General features: G+C 42.2%; 1 pseudogene; it reads right to left on the reverse strand.

The window, feature by feature from the left end:
• Positions 1 to 3,770: 3,770 nt before the first annotated feature.
• LOC146789104 (cis-aconitate decarboxylase pseudogene) lies at positions 3,771 to 4,923 on the reverse strand (annotated as a pseudogene).
• Between the last annotated feature and the right edge of the window lie 6,482 nt (positions 4,924 to 11,405).

Genomic DNA, 11,405 nt, shown 5'->3' on the forward strand with positions numbered 1-11,405 from the left:
ATAGGGCAGGATCCAAAATGGAATGTTACAGATGTGGAAGCCTATCTCATATTGCTAACTTCAAAGGATGCCCTGCCATGAACAAGGAGTGAAGTGCCTGTCATCGACGGGGCCACTTTGCAAAGGTATGCAGGGAAGCAAAACAGGGTAATACTAAGGTTGCCTAAATATCTGAAGAAGAAATCTGTGAAATTAATGCAAGAAGGGAGAAAGAAAACACTAATCTAGTATTGATTATTAGACCAGATGGAAACAATGACAATTTAAAACCTCCCAGATGCGTACTCTAACTGATGGAGGCCGAGTTGACATTCCTAGCTGAACCAAGATCACCAGTATAATAGCTAGAGACATTATGGAGGCAACTTGATCAACAGATCACATATCACTGCTCCCAGCTGATTTCCAAGCAGTGACGTTCGATGGAAACAGGATAAGTCTGATTGGACATTTCTGCACCAAAGTGTCCTTCAAGAGTAGATCAGCAGAAGCAAAACTATATATTGCCCATACAGGAGTCTGTTTGTTGAGTTGGAGAGACCAAAGTCTCTTAAAGATAATATTGAATCCTTATGCTGCTGAACTAGTCATGGTCATCACTGAAGATGATCCAGGAATGCAATTTCATCCATTGTTTCCAGAAGTTATCTGTGATAGGATTGGAAAAGATAAGGATGATATCAACGAAGAAATAGAATTATCTAATTGGATATCTCCAGTAGTACTAACCAAGAAGTCTGATAGAAACAGGAGGTTATGTGTAGACCTCATAGCTGTCAATGCATGTATCATAGCAGATAGCCATCCCCTGCCTGGGAACAATGATCTCCTTTCACTGTTGAATGGAGCAACGGTCTTTTGCACTCTGGAATTACACCATGCATATAATCAGAATGAATTGTCAAAGCAGTCCTGTCACTTGATAGCTTTCATTACCCCTTTCGGACTATTGCAGTGCAAGAGAATGCCCTTCGGTTTATCATCTGCCGCTTCCGTGTTCAAAAAGATGATATTTCATCTTTTTAAGGATATGGGGCCCGATTCACAGAACTAACTTAAGACAAAATCCTAAACTTACTACCATTTTGGTATTCACAGAAGGCACTTACTCATTTCGGTATTCACAGAAGTTAGGAGTCCTACCTTTAGGACTCCTAAATGCCTTCTGTGAATACTGAAAGTCTTAAAGTTAGGATTTTTCTCAGTTTAGGAGTAGTAAAGTTAGGACTCCTAACTTTAGGACTCATAAATGCCTTCTGTGAATACTGAAAGTCTTAAAGTTAGGATTTATCTCAGTTTAGGACTAGTAAAGTTAGGACTCCCAACTTTAGGAGTCCTAAATGCCTTCTGTGAATACCGAAAGTCTTAAAGTTAGGATTTTTCTCAGTTTAGGAGTAGTAAAGTTAGGAACTTTACTACTGAGAAACTGAGAAAAATCCTGTGAATACCAAAATGAGTAAGTGCCTTCTGTGAATACCAAAACGGTAGTAAGTTTAGGATTTTGTCTTAAGTTAGTTCTGTGAATCGGGCCCAGTGAGACCAAGGTATATTGATTCCAGGATAATATGCTGATCTTCACAAAGACTGAGAAGGAACACGCAAATGTACTCGGAGAAGTAAGTAGAAGGCTGAGAGAGGCAGGGTTAGTTCTAAGTTCTCAGAAACATAAACTATTCAAACCAGAGGTGGAATATCTATGCCACTTGATCTCGGGAAGTGGAGTACAACCAAAGAATTCACTAGTTGATGCCATACGCCATTACCCTCCACCCGATGACAAGGTTAAACTGAGATCCTTTGCTGGATTATTCAAATACTATAGTAAACTTGTTGAGAAATTCAACAATTTAATGGAACCCTTGCACAAATTAAGAAAGGATGCAGAATTTGTGTTGTGTGGGGTGACTAACAAAATAAGGCTTTCATCAGCATCAAGGGACAGATAACAGAGGCACACACATTGTTAATATATGATTTTTTGTATATTGGGAATAAGGCAATCTCTCCCAAACCCAAACCAAAAACCCAAGGTTCAAATTCGACTTATATCCCATGCTTTGTTTTATAACCGCACATTTATTTTCTACTAGAGGAGAAAAACCAACCTCCTCCTCGAGGAGCTTGATACATTTTATATTTTTAAGTTTACAACATCCAAAATCCTGCAGCATAAGTGGTAATTTAAGGCATTAGAGAAGCCTTTCTTGAACTGGCTCCCTGTGAAGTCCTGGATTTTGTTGCATGGATTAGTGAGAAGTGTTCATGCCCAGGGCGCTCCATGGAATCCCTCAGCAATTAGTACAAAGGTCCACTCCCAGCTAGTTGCTAATATCTGCCACCACAAATATGCCTGCTATGGTGTGAAAATAGATGTATAAAGGCTTCAAAGTTTAATAATATTTTTATTTATTTATTTTATTTGGAAAGACTGGTTGTGGCAGATAGCCATAGATAGAACTGGTGCCAACAGTGAGACATTTATTACCACTGCCAAGCCTTCACAGGTGATTGTGGCTCTATGAAAAGGAACATTGAGAAGGTCACAATGAATTGTCCGTGTCCAGTTTCTTTACAAATGGAAGAGTAGTTCCAGTTAGGATGTGAATGCCTTGTTATGCAGCTCATCTTTTTTTCTTAAATAATGTAAGATTTGAGAGCTCTAGCACTCGGATAGATCTCCTTCCATGACCTGTTGTTGAATCTGGGCTGTGTGATCAGGTTAGTATTGCTTGATTTTAAGTTGTGGCAGTGCGAAAAGAAATTAAGACTCGCAATATTTGGGGTCACGGCCTTCTCAAGCTCTGAAAACAGTGCAGAGAAGTTTTAATTATATTTCCTTTGTCATAGGAACCTAATGAAGTCCTTTGGATGCTGGACTAATATGAGTTGATGGCTTTAAGGTGAGACAGAGTCTGGCATCTTGGTTTTGCACCTGTTGCAGCTTGACAAGCTCTTTTGGGATCTGTCATTGACAATGTTGCAGTGGTCAAATCTTGAGTGCACCAAGGCCATGGCCAGTCCAATCCGATGTTATGTTAATTTAGTTTTATAAGGCGTACAGCTACCCAACAAGGGTTTCCTGGCACCAGCCTGAAAGGAATCAAGAGAGAGTCGAATTATTGGTTAAACAGCCAGGTTTTGAAACTTTTTTGAAAGTTTCCGCACACAGTTTCATTATGGAGCGACATAGGAAGGGAGTTCCACAAAGAAGGACCCAACCAAGCGAAGGATCGACCACCCATCTGTAACAGTCTGATCCTAGGGACAGAAAATTTTGCTTGAGTGGTGGAGCGAAGAGAGCTGGATGGCAGGTAAGGGCAGACCAATGCTTCCGCCTGGTCTTGGTGGAGCACATAGCTAGCGTTTTAGTGGAATTTCTCATGGAGTGATTCTTTGCTGAGGGGTTTCCTCCAGTGACGGCTAGGGCGCTCGACCTCGGACCTGGGGAACTGGGTTTGAGTCTCGGTAATGACACTAAACATCCTGTGATTCTGTGCAAAATCACTTAATCTCCCTGTGCCTAACAAAAATAAAAAATAAAAATGAATGTGTGTCCTCATGTAACGTAACTGGTGCTATGTAAAGCACTCTGATACCTGATTGGATTCGGGTCAAGTTCGCGCTATATAAAAATCTGCAAAAAAAAATAATAATAAAGGTGTCACATCTGCCCGTCACGATCTCTCCGCTGTCCCGGAGCAGCGCTACTTCTCGGTACATCCTGTCAAAGTTAATCACGTTGTCCTCAGGGTGCTCCACCACCACCTTCTTCAGCAGGTTGATGAGGTCAGGTCTCCCGAGGCTGTCCTCACTGAAATGCCCACCTTGTGATCCAGGAGGGATGTGCAGGCGTTGAACTGGAAGGAGTGTCGGGCCTGGTGCTCAGACTCTGGGAAGGGTCTGTTGATGTACTTGGAGACTGGGACCCTCAGAAGACTAGAGCAGATGGCAGCGGGGTTGAAGGAGCCCATTATATTAATGACTCGATTTCTGACTGAGATGGCAGCGTCTGCGACCCAGTGCATGCCCAAGTGAGCTAGGAACCTCTTGAAGGCTATGTCTTGTTTCTCCAACAGGAAGCTGTAGTCTTGATCTGACACTGCCGGGGAAAAGGGCGGGTAGTCACCATATAATGCACTGAACCTGAGTACCCGAGCACGTCGTCCAAGATTAGTGGGTTGGCTTCCATCCCCCCGGGCAGCTAGAATTGCTGCCTCTATGCCAAGGCGAGTGGCACTGCCAATGTGGAGAGTCTTAGCAAGAGTTGCAGCAATGGCCAGAGGTGTCCCTGCCAGAGAGGCTGCGATCGCCAGAGCATGGGCACAAAGGTCTGCATTCAAGGAAATAAGTTTTTCTGTGGCAGCAGCACTGCCCATGGTGCCAACAACAGATGGCGGGTGGAATCTGATAGGAGATAAAAATAACAGTGTCAGACATGGAATAAGGATAATAGAAAGATAGTTTTGTATGGGTAGTACTAGTAAGAAGTGTAAAGTAAAGAAATATGCCACGAGCATGTCAGACATGAAGTGATATGACTGAGTGATATCACTCAGTTTGAGCAGCCACAGAGACTATACTAAGATCATATCAAATATTCCACACTAATAAAGAGTGCAATTATAGTGCTCTGAACGGTGTATCCTGGGAATAGAACGGCACTCTGGGGTCATCACATGTAGGACATGGTATATTTATGTCCTTTGTGGTCATCATACATACATACCTCTTGGGGATATTGCTTGCTTCATTGGAGAAATGCATCAGTCTTCCTTGCACCTCGATGCCCACGTTGAATGCCAACAGGAGGTCTGAACCACTGGGTCGTGAGCCCACAGGGAGCATCTGGGCAGAAGCCATTCGAGCTGGTGGCACGGCACCCGAGGGGTGAGTGGCAGTGTGCCATGTGTCATCGAAGCCCATGGAGTGAGTCTGTTAGAAGAGGAGAAGAGGGTTAGGAGGTCCTCGGGGATCAGGAAGTGATAATAACCATGGTGATTGCTCATCAACCTTTGGAAATACTCCCCAGTAGAAGAAGATCCAAACTCTTTGAGGTTTAATTGAGTGAGCGGACAATCACTCAACAGGCACTTTATAGAATGCTAGAGAGGAGGGATCCAACATTGGAATAAAATTACCATGTGCTCTTGGCTCACACCATTGGTTTAAAATGATCATGTCTACACCTTTACTGCATGGCAGTATTCCAGGGTGATGATGAACACATGGGTCGTGCTTCCCACCAGCCTCGATGCTGTCCAGGATCATACGCTTGCTTCGGTGCCGCACAGCTTGGGACAGGTGATCTGCCTGGACTCCATGTATGAAGGAAGAAAAGCTGCTGGTGACCGCCTTCTCCAGGAGGCTCCCCTCCAGCGCTGGATGAGAAGAAGAGACAGGATCAGAACTACTGGCACTCTGGGTTGGCATGAGACAAGAGTCCAGCTAATCTGGACCAGAACCAGATCATGTGTATATGGGACAATCATTACTCAGGACCCTTGGAGAATAGACTGAAAACAGAGCTAAATTAGGGTGATCAACACCAGAACCAATAACTAGGATACAGAATATCCTATTACAGGGAATGTGGTGAGGTGACACCAGGACCAATAATGTGGTCGAGGGGATACAGAGCACCCTCAGTCTGAGGCTGTGGGCTGGAAGGAGGTAACACCACGAGCAGTAACTGGTTCTAGTTGATACAGAGCAGCCTCTGACCAGGGTGGGTGGCACCCACCCTGTAGCTGGGCCCAGTAGATATAGAGTGGTCCCAGACCAGAAGGAGTGAACCAGAGGAGGCATCTGGCCCCAGAAGATAGGGACACTCCTCTGACCGGGGGTGGGGGGATTGACAGCCCACACACAGAGGGCACAGATTGGTCTCAGACCAAGGGGCTGTGAGTGCAGAGACACCTACCTTCCACCGCCGCTGTGTGCACCTGTCTGCACAGTCTGAGGATGTATTGTGGTTCCCGGGAGAAGAAAAAGTGATATTGCCCAAGTTGCTGCGTTGTATCAGAACAGACAAACAGGAGTAAAGGGGTCGAAGAACTGAGGGCAAGAAGGTTGAGAACAGGAAGTGGACAGAGAGGGGAAAACACAGACAAGAGATTTCAGGGTGGTGACTGTTCAAACCCCCAGTCTGTCAAACTGCAGCCCTACACTGTCATATGTGTAAGGTTAGCCTGGCACATGAGCACTCCTAGCCTGGCATATGCGCATTCACAGCATGGCATAGAAGCAATCCAAGACTGACACATGAACCTCCCCAGCATGACACATGGGTAGCCAATGCCAGACTTAGAAGCAGTCCAAGTCTGGCACATTAAAAGTCCACCTCCTACACATTAGCAGCACAACTGGCAGATGTACATGTTTGTACCTGGCATATATAATGAGCACCGCTGGCACACTGGGCATCACCATAGCATAACCGGCAGTACCATAACATACGATAGCAGTATCTTGACCTATGATGCCAAAACCAAGACATATGGTGCCAGCACCTTAGTATATGACACACGCACCTTGATTTATAATGCCCTGACATATATAAGAGCCCTAACATATGATGTCATCAACCTGCAATTATAGGCACCACCCTGACTTACGATGCCAGCACCTCGACATACGACACCAGCACCTTGACATATGTTGAGAGCACCAGGTTATGATATTTACATTATAGGCACCACCCTGATATACGATGCCAGCACCTCAACATACCACACACGTGATGCAAGTACCCAGTCAGTACACTTACTTGGAGCAGGGTTTTTCACGTAAAAATAAAACCTGCCCAGATTGAACCCTCAGTAACATTTCCGTTTGCAGTGAAATGATAAACAAGAAAAATGTAAAAGCGCGAACTAAACTACGGAAGTAGGCAGCAAAAGGCTTCTGACTAATGAAAAACAGAGGACTAATGCTGCTTTAGTGCACGTTATTATTAACAGCTGTAATGCAAACATTTAACATGGGTTTGTGCTGGGATAAATGCAGCATCTGGGTTGGTGCGTAGAAAATGCATTTCAAATAAGAATAAATGTTTGTGTTTTGTTCATTGTAGAGATAAACATGGGTTTCGTTCTGCTTTACAGATAAAGGGTTAAAAGTCACCCACGCTGAAAATTAAATCCTAGAAAAAGCTTCCTCTGCAGAGAGATGCTCAGCGGGAAAAACAATGTAGAAGATGACTGCCGGAGAAGAGAAAACAAGCGATAGAGATTTGAACATTATTTCCTGAGGAGAAAGTTGATGTCATTATGGATTACTAAAACAAAGAAGTCTTTGAAACCTATGTGTGCGTAGAGAGTGGCGTGACAGTACACCCTCTTCCTAAACCAATCAAATGTGAAGCATGACCTAAATTAGATATTTCGGTGGCTTGGTCTTTTGGGTTTTAGGGTATGATTGAGGTATTTTGAACAGACATTTTTCTGACTTATGGTGAGAGATCGTCTCATGTCTTCGGTTTGCTGTTCTTCTTGTGTTTCCTGTCTTAGTCTTTGCTTCTTCAAATCTTTTCGAGGGGCCCTTGCTGTTTACTCTGGCCAGGTGACAGTGTTTTCCTAACTGGGTTAGTATTAGCCTGATATTCTGAATTTGCATAACTTTTTCAAATGTATTTTGTCTCTGAACCTTGTGTCTCTTCTCCTATCCACTCCTTAATGCATTGTCATTGATTATGAATTTGTCATTTTCTCTTCTGATGTTGTTTGCTTTGTGATGGTCTATGATTGGTACTGAATTTTTGTACTTTATTAAGCATTATGCACATAATTTATATAAATATTATACATTTACAAATTAGTCTGTCTTTATTAGAGTATTATTTTCATGAGTACTGATTTGTCTATATGATCATCAACACAAAGATTACATCACCATATTTGGTAAATTAGGGAGACATAATAATGAAGATTTGTAAACTGGTTTAGTTTTTAGAATCACACTAATCCCAGGGCAAAGGAGCTTGTTGGGTAAAGGAAATTTGGCCCTTGTCTTTGGAAATTATACGTTCCTGAGCACTGGATCAGTTTTGGTAGCGGAGGATGGTTGTTTTGATTATCTAGGCAAATCAATAATCGATTTTAATGATTTTGATTATTAATATGAAAAGTTAGTGTTTTGTTTTTATGTAGTTTAGAAGAAGTTTGGGTACGAAGTTGTCTAAGATCCTAGGATGTTATATTAAGCCCATGTGGTAGTCGTAATGTGGAGTAGAACAACGCTGAAAGTCATAGTGTAGAGAAATACTACATTGGAAGGTCTTTCTTTGCTGTTGTAATAGCAAGTGGTGAAAGGCCATTGATGTTATTCTAGGGAATTGCTCTGTTGTAAGAAGAGTGTATGAAATAGTGGTAAGTCCGCTTCTGAAACTCTGGCCTTATCCCCAGAGGAGTACCAAGACCTCTTTTAATGAAAAATTCCTCTTGCAAAACTTTGGCCTTATCCTTAGAGGAGTACCAAGACCTCTTTTCACTTGTTTGAAGGTAGAGTGACGCTAGTCGTTATTTTACTGGAAGTAAAAGGGAATCCTATTGAGTATTTGAACTATATCATTACTAGTGGAGTAGACAAAAAGCAGCGCTGGAATTGGTTGGAGTAGCGGGTGTGTATTATGCTCCGATTAGTCGGTTGGTGTGAGTCACCCTGGAATTGGACGAGCATGAACCAATAGAGTGAGTGGAATTCCCAAAGGTTGTCTGATTTCTTTAGAATATTTAGAGAAGAAAACGAGTGTTGAAAAATGAAGTTGTTAAAAGTGATTCTGGATTTCTTTATAAAGGATAAACCAATAGTGACTAGAGAGGGACTCCCTGTGTCTCCTCCAACATCACCTGCTTCATTTATGATGTTAGAGCGTGGGTACCATACGTGTACATGGTTGGAGAACTGGGTGAGGTATACCGAGGATGATGGAGTGTTAGCCTTTCCAGAACATGGTACTTACAATGTAAAGATTTTATAGAATTTGAGAAGGCGAATTAATTCCTTGAAACCAAATCCTAGACCTATGCAGTACGGGGAATTGGAAGAATGGGAGCATGAAGGGTACAGGAGAGAGAAAGATAGGAATGGATTAAAATATAAGAATATGATGAGATGGTTTTCAGAGGCTAAGTGGGATGCTCAAATGAAAAGATGGAGGAGAGATGTGATCCTAGATGGACTATATCCTGTATTGGTAGCTGAAGATCAGGCTGGTGGAAAGTTTAATGAGAAAAAGAATAATGTAGAGACTTCTGAATTAGAAATTGCTGATGAGTTATTAGAAGAAATGTTTATTGAGAAGACCTCCACCATATCAGGAGAATCGGGATGGGATTACTCCAAGTGCACCTTTGATTGAAATAGAAGATCACCAAGCTCCTCAAGCTTCACAGATTACCTAGGGACAAGAAATTGAAATGCTTAATAGAGCAAAAGAAGAACTGACTCAGAAAAATAATCAGTTGAGTTTGAATGCAGAAGCATTGTCAGTTCCAGTGATGATTGGTCCTATAGTTCCATATTACAGTGAGGGTCAAAATATTTCAAGAGTACATGCATTGACAGTTACGGTAAATGGTGCTAGGAATATTACCGCATCAGAGTCAGGTGAGATAACTACGTCATTGATTGATCTTAAAGTGAATGAAATGTAACTGAAACACCAAAAAGGAGTGTGCAGATAGATCCTAGAAAAAGTTTGCCACATGTGAGGGAAACAACTCCAATGTCAGAGGGTACTGGTTCTGTGGGACCTTCGCCGGAGAAGTTAGATGAAAGGATAAAAGGAATGGCACCTAGTAAGTCTAAACCAAGAACGGATATAGGTAGATTGAGAGTGGATTTGGAAGAAATGTTTATTGGTACAATTATTCCAGAGAGGTCGAGTACTTATCAGGATGAAGATTTGTTATTCTTGTGGAAGAATATTACATGGAAAGTTAAAAATTTGCTGAGAAATTGGCAGAAGCTGCACAAGAATTTGGCATTGATATTGAGAAGTCGAAAGCTTTGCAAAAGACATATAGATTGGATTTTAGTAATAAGTACTTAGAGAGTTTGAATGCTTCTGGGAAGCAATTGCAGATTAAAGAGTTGAGAAATACTCTGAAGAGATGGGGTGATGTAGAATGATGGAAGGGTAGATAGGGTAAATAGACACGAAAGAAAAAGGAGGCTCTTGCAAATAAGGGTGTGGTTGCTTCTTTTCTGCTTCCAGACAGAGCTTGCTGAAATGATATATCCGAGGAGAGAAGTTCCAGGTGGTCGATATGTTCATATCCCTTGGACAAGGCAGGATATATTGTCTTTTACAAATTAGTTCCCCAGACTAAGAGAGAGACCAGTGGAATGGTAAAAGCAAGTAGAGAGATTTGTAAAAGTTTCAAATGTTTTGTTTAAAGACTTGGATGGTTTGTTTGATATTGTAGTTCCAGCTGATTTGTGGGCCAAGTGTAAGACTGCAGTTGATTGGCCAAAGGAAGAATATCCTAGAGATATGAAAACTGGAGCACCCTCAGAAGAGGTGATGAGAAAATATAATTAGGTGATTAATTTCTTTTTGTTATACTTTGTTTATTGATTTCCAAAAGAAAAGACAGTACAGAGAACCAAATGGTAGCATAACACAGTAGATGATAACATAATGGCGCATATCACTGAGGTTACATCATTTCTTCACAACAGAACCTAGGGAGGAAAAAAAATGGATCAATGCAAGGCACCTTCATAATACAAATCACTATATTGAAATTAAAGTGTGGTGTTCAGAGAACTGGATAGTGGGGAAGTAGGGTGAGGGTCAATAGCAATGCCTTCATTAATGATTGAAGAATCTCCAATGGGGGAGCCGGGTGAAAAGCTGTCAGTGGCCTGCATACAATGAAGATAAGAGACAAGGGGGGGCAAATGTCAGGAGGATGGCTAGCAGCAGGCATTAGGTCCCAAAACTCGCCCAGAAGCGTTTGACAATGGGCAGCATCGTCTAGCCAACCAGGGACTGTGGGAGCCGGTTTACGTCCCCAGTGGAGAGACACTCTGGACCTGGCAAGGGCCAAAAGCATGGCAGTGAGTTTACGGTTGGCGTTGGGGACGTTCTTGACATAACCAAGGAGACACACCACCGGATCAGGAGTAAGGTGATTAATTTTTTGAAGGGTAAAATTTCCCCAAAAGAAACTGATTGGGTTAAGATTGATAGGAGTACTCAGGAGTCTTTAGAGTCAGTACATGCTTATTATGAAAGGCTTTTACAAGTGTTTAAACAGTATAGTGGTTTTGAGAGCATCACAAACAAGGATATGGGACATTTTGTCTATAAATTTGTGTTTGGATTGAAACCGGAGATTAGTAATATGATTCAGCAGCATTTGATATGTTGGCAAAATAAGACAGTTGATTAAATTCTG

This window comes from Triturus cristatus, chromosome 10 (assembly GCF_964204655.1).
Source record: "Triturus cristatus chromosome 10, aTriCri1.1, whole genome shotgun sequence".
Lineage (NCBI taxonomy): Eukaryota > Metazoa > Chordata > Amphibia > Caudata > Salamandridae > Triturus > Triturus cristatus.